Source organism: Lissotriton vulgaris, chromosome 9, assembly GCF_964263255.1.
Source record: "Lissotriton vulgaris chromosome 9, aLisVul1.2, whole genome shotgun sequence".
NCBI lineage: Eukaryota > Metazoa > Chordata > Amphibia > Caudata > Salamandridae > Lissotriton > Lissotriton vulgaris.
The window spans coordinates 89,032,818-89,047,164 of NC_141697.1; positions in this window are offsets into that span (position 1 = coordinate 89,032,818).

A 14,347-nucleotide genomic window follows, 5' to 3' on the forward strand; every position below is an offset into this window, starting at 1 on the left:
TTCTTCACTACCAGGACATGTAAAACTCAAGTACACATCTTCTACTTCTGAATACTGTGCATCCTGCCCAATGGGCCTCTATATCCTACCCTTGGGGTGACTTATAAGTAGGATAAAGGAAGGTTTAGGTCTTTTAAAAGGTTTATTTTGCTAGATTGAATTTTCCATTTTATAATTGCACACTCAGACTGCATGGCGCGGAACTAAAAATATGCTTACATTGCCACTTTAATGGTGGCACAATAGGACTCTAGTCCATAAGTAACGTTTAACTTACTGGCCTTGGGTGCACTTGGTACCATATACTAGCGACTTCGAGGTAAGTTAAGTGTGCCAAGAAGGTTTTTTGACCAATTAGACACGTTTTTAGTGGTCAAAGCACATGTATTAGGGTCTGTATTAGGGCCTGGTTAGCAGGGTCCCAGTGTGAAACGTCCAAAAACCAACATCTTCAGTTAAAAAAATGGGGGTGATCATGCAATCACATTTTCTTAAATGGTCCCCTCCGGATGAAAGGTGATGAAAAACTTAACCATTCTCTTGCTAGTTCTCATCACCTAAGAGTAGGAATGTGGAAATGCCATCTGCATTGGCATGGTTTATCCCAGGTCCATGTTCCACAGTAAAGTCAATTTCCTGAAGGGAGGTGGACCATCTTAACAGTTTGGGGTTTCCCCGCTCATCTGCATTAGCCATCTTAGAGACCCATGGACAGTTTGAACCTTGGAGTGAGGTCCAATCAGGTTAGGTCTAAATGTCTTTAGGGAGAAAACCACAGCAAAGGCTTTCCTCTCAATGGCTCTCCAAGGCTGCTCTCTGAGGAGCAGTTCCTGCTAATAAAGACCACTAGTTGATCATGGTCCTCGTTATTGAGCTGTGACAACACTTTCCGAATCCCAATTTCTGAATCATCTGTTTGGCCCACATACTCTCAGCTAAGGTCAGTTGCTATAAGTACAGTGCTTGCACAGGGCCTCTTTCAGGGTGTCAAATGCCTTCTGGTAGTCCAAATTACTTTCCTAGGATATTTCTTTGAGGTGCGTTCTATCTGGGGGCCATCAATGGGGCCACATCCCCACACATACTTCCTGTAGTACCAAGTCAGACTCAGGAAGGCTTCGACCTGAGTCTGTATTGTGGGGGCTTTTAAGCCATGATGATTTGGATGTTGAGTTGGAGATGGCCTAGGTATCACAGATCCCTGTCATACATGGCACCTGCTGGCCTTGACAGTTAGCTCTGCTTGTTGCAGGGACTAAATCACTTCCCTGAGGTCAAGTGGTCATGCCAGATAGTGATAAAGGTGATATAGCATCAAGATATGCTGTACTAAAGGTCTCCAACTCAGAAAGTATCTATTTTACCAGCCTTTTGCAGGTGGCTGGGCCGTTCTTCCGGCCAAAAGGCATCACGTTAAGCTGAAAGTGGCTCCCCGGAACAGAAAATACTGCCCTCTCCTTTTTTTCCTCAGTAGAGAAAATCTGCAAACACCCAAAGGTGAGGTCAGAAGTACTGAGGTACTTGGCAGACCCTACTTGTCAATGACATCATGACATCATCAGCTTGAGGGAAGGGGTGTGCATCAGTTTTGGTGGCAGCATTGATTCCTCTGTAGTCCACGCAGAACCTGAGTTTTAGGGTCCTGTCGTGCATGTTGGCCTTAGGCAGCAGCACCACTAAGCTGGCCCAGGATCTGCAGGATGATTAATTACCCCAGGTTCAACATTTTGGCAATATCTGTCTTATTGCTGGTCTTGACCTTGTCTGACTGCCTATAGATTTAGTTTTCGACAGGTGGACTGTCACCAGTGACTGTCATGTATGCACCACTGGGACTGGCTAGGCATCAGGGAAAACAGTCAAGCAAACTGTTCCAGTAACTGCTGACAGTCCTTCTGTTGCTGTTCAGTCAGTGTTGGAGAAATGACTAATCATGCCAATGAGCCATCCTTGGTATTATTGGATAAGAGGTCTGTTAGAGGTTCACTCTCCTCCTCTTCCACCCCTTCATCAATCACCATGAGCATAGTCAATGTCTGCCTTGTAAAACTGTGGTTTTAACCAGTTAAAATGGGCCACCATGTAGGGGTGCCATGAGGTGCCATGATCCACAAAGAAGGTGACCTTCTCCATGTTTTCCAGCACCATGGTGTGCCCTGGCCACTTTTCTGGAGGTCCCTGGGAGCCAGAGGCTCTCCACCCGAACTTTTGACCAGGCTGGTATTCTACCAAGGAAGCCTTTTGATCATACCAGTACTTTACAAGCTCCTGGTGGGCTTTTCCCTTCTGGTTGGCCTTCCTCATCAACTCTGCCATGAGAGAGCACAGGCCTAGCACATAATCTAATATGTCATGTTTGAGTTTCTTGAGAGGTTTCTCCCACCCTTCTCGGACTAGACTTCAATGACCTCTAACAGGGTGCTCATTAAATAATTCCAGGTGCTGAAGCACACTCACTTTTCTGGTACCTCCCTCTAGGCAAATTAAAGGCCTGGCAGTAGGACATCCCAAGTCTTATAGACTTTCTCAGACAACCCCAGGCCTTAATCCTGCCTTTTAAGGACTTGTTGAATGTCTCCACAAGACCATTATTGGGGGAATGATATGGGTTGGTATACATGAAAGTGACCCCACTCTCATCCCACATAGCCTTCCAATATGCTGACATGAAGTTTGTGCCCCTGTCGGATATTGCCTATTTGGGAAACTCTACTCTGTTGAAGATACCTAGTAGGGCCCTGGCAACTGAGGGTGCAGTCACTGTCCTCACAGGTGTTTCTTCACGATACCTTGTTGTTTTGCCCACCACCACTAAAATGATACAGGGCTGCGCGTAGTTTGCGAAGTAGCGCTACGCGTAGCTACACGAAGTGCACTTCGCACTACCCAAGCTACGCGTAGCACTACACGAACTGCGTAGTACCCTGTTCTGATTGCACAGTGCGGACAAGCATCCGGCACTGTGCAATCATTGAAAACGGCATCTTGCACAGAGCAAGCTGTAGTTTTCTGCTGCTCAAGTAGAGTTTTACTCAAGCTGCAGCTTTCTCAACGCAGACTGGTAGTTTCTCATTGCGAGTGGTCGCGTATGGTCGCGTCCACTTGCAATGAGAAACCTGACCTCCCCACATTGAGAATCTCGCAGGGAGGTTTATTTTCCACACTTGCGATCGGCAACTTGATGTTGCTGATCATGAACGAGGAAAAAGTCTCGCCGGGATGTCATTTTGCTTGCTTGCGGTCGCCAACTTGACGTTGAGGACTGCAAGCAAGCAAAAAATGACCGCTGCACTATGCTACGCGTGTTTGCACTGCGCTACGTGCAGTTCAGGTAGTGCGAAGTAGTGCAAACTTCGCAAACTACGCGAGCGTAGCGTAGTGCTTTGCCCAGGGTTAAAAATTACCCTTTTTCTTGAAGCAGCTGGTGGGTCCAGAGGACCAACAATGTCAATCTGAACTGTCTCAAAAGACACACGAACCACAGACAGTGGAATTAAGGAAGCCTTTTGTTGCCCTCCCCTCTTGCCATTGGCTTGACATGTGGTGCGGGAGCGACAGAAGTCCTTCAACTTCTCAGACAATGGGGCCAGTATTAGTTGTTGAACAACCTGTCCTTCTTCTTGGTCTGCCTTAAATGTCCAGCCAAGGGGATGGTTGAGCATAATAATAGGTGCTGTAGTCCACAAGTGAGATTGAATTTACAGGCCCTGGACACACTGGATTCCATATACTAGGGACTTCTAGATAACCTAGATGTGCCAATCAGGGTTTTTAACCAATTTGACACATTTGTAGGAGTCTAATCATAGCACAGGGTTCTGGCTAGCAAGATATCAGTTTACAGAGTCCAAAAACCAATAGCATAAATTAAAATAAATGGTGGTGATCACAAAAAATGGGAGCCCTTTATTTGCAGCCTAATTCAATCTTTGCTTAAGATGCTTAAGATGGTGTATACAGTGATAGTTATTAGGTAGAGTTGATAGATCACAGTGCCAATGTCACATGAAAGGAGGGCACGTTTTTAACAAAACAAAGCCCTCCATCCTCTCACACCAGCGCTTCAACATAGCCAATGAATTTAAGATATCTCCCTATGTACCTTCCCCTTCAACTTTTCTTCAACTTTAATACCTAAAGCAATGCATTAATGACTACTTAACCTTAATATACCCAGGGTTTTACCATCGGAGGCAGTTGGCTATCATCCCATGGATCATAGTCTTTTGTCGCTCTAAAAGCTGAGGAGCATACTTTGATATCATGATGCAGTTGTGGCACCCCGCGCCACGCTGCAGGGTAACACCTTGTGCCATCTTCCAACTATTTGCTTTGTCTAGTATCACCCTTACTGTGTGCCCTGGAGTTCTGGACTTTTTTGGTTCCGTCCAGAGGTGTCAGGGTACAACACCCAAAGACCCCGGAGTTCCACCTGCCTTGGTGCACAAATGAACAGAAACACGGGCTTCTCGATGGTGGCGTCAAAGACGAAAGGTTTATTACTGCAGGGACACAGAAGTCACAGAATCTACACACGGGCAGAATTCAGGAGACTGTTCGATTTGTACAAAGTGGGTTGCTCCTTATATACTAAAAATTGTGCTCTAGGCAAATATTTCACATGTCGGTACATTCCCAAACCTTTTGTGTCTCTAAACAATAAATATTTGGCGTTACACAGGAACTGTCGATAATATCTGATACCAAACATCACGAAGAGGGGTTCCCACCAGTCCATCACAATCCCTTGTCAATATTGTATTCAAGAGCCGGACCGCCTCATCGTAAAGTTCGTTACCTCCCCCTAATAAAGGCCCAGAAGGAAAGGAGTAGAGCCAGGTGCAGGAGATAGAAAAGCGGGATAAGAGATGTTTGTGGGTTGTAAATGGGCAAGGCTACCGGCTTCGGCCGCCTAATCATGATCAGGTACAATGGACACGAAGACCAGTTTGGCAGGACTGGCCTCGGGCAGAGGAGGCAGCCTTTGTCGAGTCATGCAGCTACAGCGTGATCTGGTTTAAGGTGCACGTGTCACGTAAGAGGTGAATCTCCGGCTAAGGCTACGTGTCCTTAATCAAAGTGGAGTGAATGAAGTGATCAGAGGCTATTGCATATGTGAGGGCAAGGAAACACAAAATGGCGGCCACGATCTAAGATGGATGCCGTGTGTATATCAGAAATGTGTCAGTGGAAGGAGTGCTCTTGCTCGTAGCGTAGCGAAAACACTAGGATATACTAAATGGATCATTTGCGGTTCACTGATACCATTTTTATGTATTTCCGACAAACTTAAAAACACGGGTTCAAGTCGTCACGGAACCGTCACGGAACCTCAGACCCTCCTTTTGCCCTTACATAGGCAATTACTCAATCTATGTCTGAATCTAGTTCTATGTTCATCAGGTCAGTGACATGCTGTTGTATCATCATCCTTTCTCGTGTCTTTTCTCCAAACGCAGGTGGTTTTCTGAGACAAGTTGCAGCACAAAGACTACACAGAGCAGGACCACACTGGATAATCAGACAACATGAGAATAGGAATACTAAGATGACACCAATGACCATTAGAACCTTCCATCCCCACGCTGAAATCAGAGTCCAAACCCACTCCATGAAGGACCAGTTTCCCTTGTCTACATGTATGGAGTCCGAAATCTTGTGCAACTTAGAGATCGCCTCGTAAACTGTTGGAGCATTATTAGGAATAAAGACACAGCAGCTCGATTGGATCATTCTGCATACCCCACCTCGATCTGCAAGTATAACATCTAGAACCATACGGTTCTGTAATGTCATGAGCCTATCCGCCTGAAGCTCAGCTGTCAGATTGCTAAGGGCACCAGCAGTTTCGGTAATAGTAGATTCAACTACCCGTGTTAGCTGACGTATGTTTCTACTATTGGCCATAGGCCCCCAGAATGGAAGGAAGCCTTTGAAGAAGTCTCCAGCTTCCTGACCAGCGGTATCTTCCTTGCTGAAAACACCTCTTGCTACTCTTGTTCTGTGGTAATCCGGTGAAGCAGTGTATGTCGGAGGCAACAATCGAGCAATGTAACATGATCCTGAGAAGTCGGCAGGCAACCATGTATAAGCTCTGTCTCGACAAATGAAGTAGGTACCCCTAGCAGTGAGGAAGGCAGGGGAGGAGTTAGCCGGAAACACATAAGTCTCTACGCACTCACTTCTCCCTAGCTGAGCTCTCGGATTTCTCCCATTACCTTGCAGACAGACCTGACCTCGGTGAGGTACGACCCAGATTGGAGTTGATGCAAGAGCTGTACAAAAGTATTATTAATGAATTCTGAGCGTCGAGCTTGCTCATGTTCTGGAAATGAGTGAAAAGAGTGTATAGAAGAAACAGTAGAAATAGCTGGATCAAGGGGAGGCACTGTAGAAACTGGCACAAAAATCAAATTTATGCTAAAGACAATTCCACCCACCAATGTTGCTAAAACAATCAAAAATGTAATGGCACATTGCATCAAGAAACATTTGCTGTGAAGAATTCTATTAAGTTTGTTTCTGCGAACGTAAATCACATTTTCTCGTTGCAGCGCAGGAAGTTCCATCTTCTACAATCCGCTCGCGACCACTGATGATGTGTACGTAGATGAAAATGCCTCTGTCAGCCCTGGGAGTTCCCAAAACTAACAGAAAGATCGACCTTGTGTCAGACCCCTGCAAATTCAAACTAGGCACACAGCCACGACCCTACGGCTACCCAGACGGCAAGGCAATTTTTAAAAAAAAACAATATACAATAGCAAACTTCCTGGCTGAAAAGCAAAAGTTCAATATATATATATATATATATGTCAAAATCACAATATGCAGTTGCCTGCTTTATTAGTTCGTTTTATGGCTTCTAAGGTTGTATCTCTTCTTTGCTGGTACTGTCTGATCGGAAAATAGTGTATCACTAGCAGTTGTTGTAGAGTTTAAGTTCGCAGATGGCAAAGTTTCTTTTGATGCTGGAGACAAATGTTCAATGTTCAAAGCAGTCTTTTCAGGAGGAGAGTCACGTTTCAAAGTGTCAATAATCAAATCGGCATCGCTGAAAGGGACAAATTTCGGAGTTATTTCAGATTCGGAGGCACCAATTCCCTTCTTCACCCAGTCGTCGTAGGGCAGCGGCAGTGGAACACGCTTTACGTGAGAAGCGTGGATCCAGTGCTTGCGGCCAGCAACACGTACAGCTGTCCTCGTTGCCAGTAGGATTTGGAAGGGGCCGATGTAGCGAGGCTGAAGATTCTTTGTCCTCGCGAAGTTCCGGACCACAATGAAGTCACCCGGTTTCAGTTGATGCCCTGGACTCTCCGGAGGCTTTGGTAGTGCATCAAAAACCTGTTGATGAATAAGACTTAATTTAGCAGTCAAGTCGTAAAGGTAGTCTATCAACATAGGATATTCAATGGAGCAAAATTGTTTAGGCCTTGGCACACCCCAGACATTTGCCGGGCGGCCAAACACAATCTCATATGGAGAAAGCCCTATTCTAGAATGCACTGTTGCTCTCGTTGATAACAAAGCCAAGGGAAGTGCGTCTGGCCAAGCCAAACCTGTGGATGCTTGTATTTTGGCTATTTTAAGCTTGAGGGTGCCATTGTAACCCTCGACTAAACCAGCTGACTGGGGATGGTTCGCACTATGAAATTTTTGTTTCAATCCTAGACCAGCACACACACTCTGCATAACTTTCCCTATAAACTCACTTCCGTTATCTGACCATACAATCCGTGGCATTCCGTACCTAGGGAAAAATTCTTTTAGAAGAATTTTGGCAGTAGATAGAGCAGTGTTGTCCTTTAGTGGGTATGCTTCTATCCACCTGGAAAAAGCACAAACTACCACCAGGACGTATTTTAAATTGTTGCAGCGTTCCATGTGAATGAAGTCTAATTGAATTACTTCAAAGGGACAGGAAGGAGGAGCAAAATGACCAGCTGGAGTTGGAGTTCCCTTGCCAGGATTATGCATCAAGCACACCATACAATTTTTCACCACTCTCTCCGCACATTTACTGATTCCCTCATTCTTCCAGACCGGAGCTAACATCTTACATATCCCTTTAGAACTTATGTGCGCCACTCCATGCGCCATCGTCACTACTGCAAGCACATACGCATCAGGCAACATCCAACGCTGCTGTTCTGTCAAATCGATCCAACATCCATTCGAGTCCAATTTGCCCGTACTTTCTCTCCATACGCGTTTCTCTTCCTCAGTCGCTTCTTTCTGAATCTCTTTCACACTTTCCATAGTGTCCTCACACATTCCAGACTCAGCAATCCATCTTGCAGACGTAGCAACATACATTCTACTCATCATGTCTCTAGCTGTTTGTTTAGCGGTTTCATCAGCAAAGGCATTTCCCCGACCAACATCATCCGTGATTGCTTTATGAGCACTGCACTTCACAATCGCAACTTCAGTCGGTAAGGTTAGAGATTCCAACAAGTCGTTAACTAGCTGACCATGTTGAATCTTAGTCCCATGGGACGTAATGAAACCCCTTTCTCTCCACAAACGGCCAAAACTATGGGCCACGCCAAATGCGTACTGACTATCTGTAAACACATTCACTCTCTTTCCCTCAGCTAAAACACACGCTCTCGTAAGAGCTATTAATTCTGCTGCTTGGGCAGAATTCTGACTCACTCTTGCAGTCTCCACAATCGTCTTCAAAGTCGTTACCGCGTAGGCAGCAGTCACATCACCATTCTCTAATTTAAAACATGACCCGTCCACATACAGCGTACCATCCGGGTCGGATAGGGGAGTATCCCTCAAGTCGATGCGACCTTTTGTCTCTTCCTCCGTTTTGAAATAACAGTCATGTGGCTCAGAATCACTCGACTCTTGATCAGTCGGCAACAATGTTGCTGGATTCAATACATTGCATCTTTTGATCTGAATATGATTTGCTAATAACGTCAGCTCGTAACCAGATAATCTCGCACTAGTAAGGTGTTGTGTCTTCGTTCGGTTCATGAGTGTATCCACTGCATGAGGAACCATGACCACTAGCATATTGTTCATCACCAAACCAGCAGATTGTCGAATGGAAGCTGCAGCTGCCGCTGTAGCCCTCAAACAACTCGGCAATGCTCTAGCTACCGGATCTAATGTTGATGAGAAATACGCACAAGGGCGTTGTTTGTCACCAAACTTCTGTGTCAGAACACTCAACGCGCAACCTTCTCTTTCGTGAACGTAGAGCGTGAATGGCTTGCTATAATCAGGTGTACCCAATACAGGAGCTGAACACAGTGCTTTTCGTAACTCAATAAAACTCTCTTGACATTCATCAGACCATGGCACCTGACTCGGAACATTTTTCCCAGTCAAAGCTACCAATGGCTTCGCTAAAAGTGAAAAATTTGGAATCCACTGCCTACAGTAGGAGGTAATACCTAGAAAGGCACGTACTTCCCTCTGTGTGCGTGGAACACTCATCTGCATAATTGCTTTTATTCTTTCTGGGGTCAACTTCCTTCCCTCCTTTGATAAGAGGTGACCTAGGTAGGTTACTTCTTGGCAGCAATATTGCATTTTGGAAGGTGACACCTTATGATTCAAATTAGACAAATGATGCAATAGTGAAATTGTAGCTGCTTTGCAAGTTTCCTTGTCATCGGCAGCCACTAAAAGATCGTCTACGTACTGTACTAGGGCAGAGCCTGGAGGAAGGACAAAAGAATCTAGCTGACTTTTTAAAGCTTGACTGTAAATGGATGGACTTTCACAATAGCCTTGTGGAGCGCGTTTAAATCTGAAACTGCGACCTCCTAAACAGAAGCCGAAAATATCCCTACTTTCTTCAGCTATCGGAATGCTGAAAAATGCATTCTTGAGATCTATAACTGAGAACCACGTAGCTGTAGCAGGAATCAATGTTAATAAGGCAGTAATGTCTGGCACTACAGGAAACTGCGGAATTACAATCTTATTAACTTCTCTAAGGTCTATGACAAACCTATAAACTGGAGGCTTTGTAGGATCAGTTCGCTTCAGAATCGGTAAGACAGGACTGTTACAGACATTTCCTCGCGTTTCTTCAACCACATCTTTCTTAATCAAATCTTGCACAATCAATAAGAGTGCACGTTCACCTTCACTCGATATTTTATATTGAGGAATTCTTGGAAATTTTACATTCGCTTTCAAAGTTACTACATATGGTGGAATTTCTAGTAGACCTACATCATTGGGACCAGTCGCCCAAAGAGAATCAGGGAGTGAACGTAGCTCCGGCGGGAGTGCGTCCATTGACAAGTACATCGGAGAGGTGAGTCTTTTACCCAAAGTAAGCTGTACTCCTTCCGGAGAACAGTACAATGTCGCATATAGTCGTTTTAACAAATCTAAACCAAGCAGATTTTCATTACAACCTGTAGTCAAAATCAGGGGTGCTTTCAAGTGACACGGTCCAACAGAAATAGACAAAGGACCAGATATCGGGTTGTACACAGGGGCGCCTGAAAAACCTACGGAAACATTTGTTGAGCCAGACAAAGGTGCGCCAGGGAGTTTCGCATGCATGATAGAACTTTTCGCGGCACCAGTATCCAACAGAAACGGTTCGACTACACCTGATGTTGCTACTGCGACATAAGGCCCACTCTGATCCACTGGAACTGATACTACTCCCTCTCTCTGCCCATGGCTGTCCTAGTACCCATTTTGTTGAAATCCCTCTTCAACTTCACAATAATCCTCAACAAGATATTGCTGAGACCTATTTTGTTGAGCTGACTGTACATTTCTTTGATCAAAGTGATTGGAGGGACGATCATTTGTTTGTGGAGGCATAGCACCTCGTCCTCGTCCTCTAGAATTCTGCGCATAACCACCACGACCTCTCTGAGCTGCTGCTGCATTATTTTGCGCTAAGATCGGACATTCATTTTTATAGTGACCCTCTTTCTTACAGTACGCGCACTGATTCCACTGATATTGAGGCCTTGATGTATTATAATCTGTCCTTTGATATGAGTTTTGCTGCGTATTAGTCTGATTCGTACGAGGCGGATACGCCTGCTGCAAAAGAACTTTAGTTTTTAAATCTTTCGTTTTCTTCTCTGATTTCTCCTTTTCCTCTTTATCCCTATTTTCATAGTACTGTGCAGTCGCAAGTATTTGCGCAGTTGTAGATACAGCCCACGCACTTTCTGAGTCTTTCAATTTATTGCATAATTCAGGTAACAAATTATGCACAAATTTATCGACAAACAATCTCTGTCCCCCTTCAGTGCTCATGTCCTGACCACTATGGTCTACAAAAGTCTCTTCGAACCTCGTGAAGAAGTCCGAGACACTTTCGTCTTTCTTCTGTCTACACGCTGACAACTTGTCCCAATTAACACGCAATGCTGGCATCAGAGTCTTCATTAAATCAATTATTCTACCTGGCAGATTAGCAATCAAAGGTTCGGGTTTCGCACCACCTATTTGTTGAGCATCTGCTGCAGTGATAGCTGCCCAATCACCACCTAAAGCAGCCTGATGATCCTCTCTACGAATTTTAGCCCACACTGGTTGTGGAACTACATTACCAAACAACATATCAATGTCGGCTAAGTTCATTATACAAGCCTCAACTGTCTGTGTCAATTCCTTGTAATATCCGGCTGGATTCTTACGTGGATCTGGCAAGGCCTGTTTCACTGCTAACACTTCTGCTCGCTTCCATGGAATATGTATCCATACTCTTTGGAACTGTGCTGGAGCAGCTGCAATGCCCGCAACCGCATCAGCTTGCACGGCTTCGCGCCAAATTGGAGGAACCTCCCTCATAGGATATTGGCGACTTAGCTTCACTTTACCTTTTTCTAAATCTCTCGGTGAACGAAGAGATGGATCATTCCTAAAACTCAAAATGAGTTCCATCGCTTCCTGTATTTTATCACCCACTATCATTCCTGCCGCAAACTCCTTTTGAACTTTAATTAAATCTTCCAAATCTGATTCGACATCGTCTTCTTCTATTTCCTCACGTAACAACGAGCACATCTCATCAAAGACGTACCGTTGCGTTGGCTCTCCCCATTGCATAAATGTCTCTAACACATCTCTCGTACTATATCTTCTAACTTTCGTAATCCATCTGAGAGCCGTGGAGTCTAAAACTCCCCGTTCTTCAGTACTTGGTAGCTGACTCCGTCTCTGAACAGAGTCAGGAGTAGGAGTCTTAATCAAGGTTTTATATATAGGAGACAGCATATTAGTAACAGAATCAGTGATTCTTCGACGAACAGAAAGTGGAGTTAGTACACTCGCAGACATAGAGAATGCAGTAGAGGTAGGAATAGATGACGAAACAATAGGAGTATCGAGAAAAATAGTTTGAGGAACAGTAGGTACAGTGGTAGGTATAGGAGCTGGCAGTGCGGGAAGAGGAGGAGCTGTAGGAACATTTACATTCACCACGGGAAGTATAGGAACTTGATTCTGAGGAACAGGAACACCAGGTTGTCCAGCAACCGGCAATTGAACATTCGGGATCAGTGGAGCCGTAGCACCTTGTGCATACGGTGGAGGCGACCGTAACAGATAAGATAGCAGAGGATCGTTTTCGGAATCCTCCAGTATCTTAGCCATTTTCGATGGCAAGGCAGGATAGCACTTGTCAATCGCTAAGTTATGCTCTCTAATGGCTACATCTATGGCCTTCTCACACTCGTTAGCCTGCAACTGTTTAGTCGCTTGCTCTAGAGTTAACTCTTCTTGTTCTTTTTGCTCTTTCTTCAACCTTTTCATTTCTCTCTGTTTGGATTCTTTCCGCCAATAACGAAAAGAGTCAAACATTGCCGGCCGGGCTTTCTTCCTAAACAATTCCGCTTCTAAGTTGTCGAGAATCTCTTGTTCAAAACTACCATGCAGTGGCCAACTAAGGACACCATCCTTCTTACAATAACGGACCCATATCTCATTATAAGTTATAGGACCCACACCATACTTACAGTATAAATCATATAGGGGAGTCCCAATCGGAGGAACCAGACAAGAGTCCTCTAATTGTGAGTCACTGTTGCAACTAAAACAAGACAACATTTTCCGACTTACCATTTTCAGTCCGGAACACAAAACAAACAAACACGAAACAAATTTGTGCACTTGAACCAAGAACTTAGGCCTACCAAAAACGAACTGATGTATCGATACCCAAACTGAACCAAATAGATTATCGTAACTAGAACAACCAAAGATAATCTTACAAAACCAAACCAAACCAAGAACCGATCAAGGATTTTTAACAATCCTCACAAAAATAACCAGCTAGCTATCACTAAATACTTAACTGAGTCACTGAAGACGTCACCAAGGAGAAACCCGTCACGTTTCGCCGTACTAAGGACTGCACCACTTCGGGTCCAAGACAGGGCGACGGTCAAGGCAACGGCCCACTGCAGCCGTCCTGAACGGGAACCCTCGTGGAAGAGAACTTCAGGGCCACTTTTGCGATATGCCGGGATCGATGAAGTGGGGCGCCTCCCTCAGGAATCTTCACACGAAGCTTCTCGAACTCTTCAGGCTTTTGGACCGGTACCGAATGACGTCGCCCCACGTTGGGCGCCAATTGGAGTTCTGGACTTTTTTGGTTCCGTCCAGAGGTGTCAGGGTACAACACCCAAAGACCCCGGAGTTCCACCTGCCTTGGTGCACAAATGAACAGAAACACGGGCTTCTCGATGGTGGCGTCAAAGACGAAAGGTTTATTACTGCAGGGACACAGAAGTCACAGAATCTACACACGGGCAGAATTCAGGAGACTGTTCGATTTGTACAAAGTGGGTTGCTCCTTATATACTAAAAATTGTGCTCTAGGCAAATATTTCACATGTCGGTACATTCCCAAACCTTTTGTGTCTCTAAACAATAAATATTTGGCGTTACACAGGAACTGTCGATAATATCTGATACCAAACATCACGAAGAGGGGTTCCCACCAGTCCATCACAATCCCTTGTCAATATTGTATTCAAGAGCCGGACCGCCTCATCGTAAAGTTCGTTACCTCCCCCTAATAAAGGCCCAGAAGGAAAGGAGTAGAGCCAGGTGCAGGAGATAGAAAAGCGGGATAAGAGATGTTTGTGGGTTGTAAATGGGCAAGGCTACCGGCTTCGGCCGCCTAATCATGATCAGGTACAATGGACACGAAGACCAGTTTGGCAGGACTGGCCTCGGGCAGAGGAGGCAGCCTTTGTCGAGTCATGCAGCTACAGCGTGATCTGGTTTAAGGTGCACGTGTCACGTAAGAGGTGAATCTCCGGCTAAGGCTACGTGTCCTTAATCAAAGTGGAGTGAATGAAGTGATCAGAGGCTATTGCATATGTGAGGGCAAGGA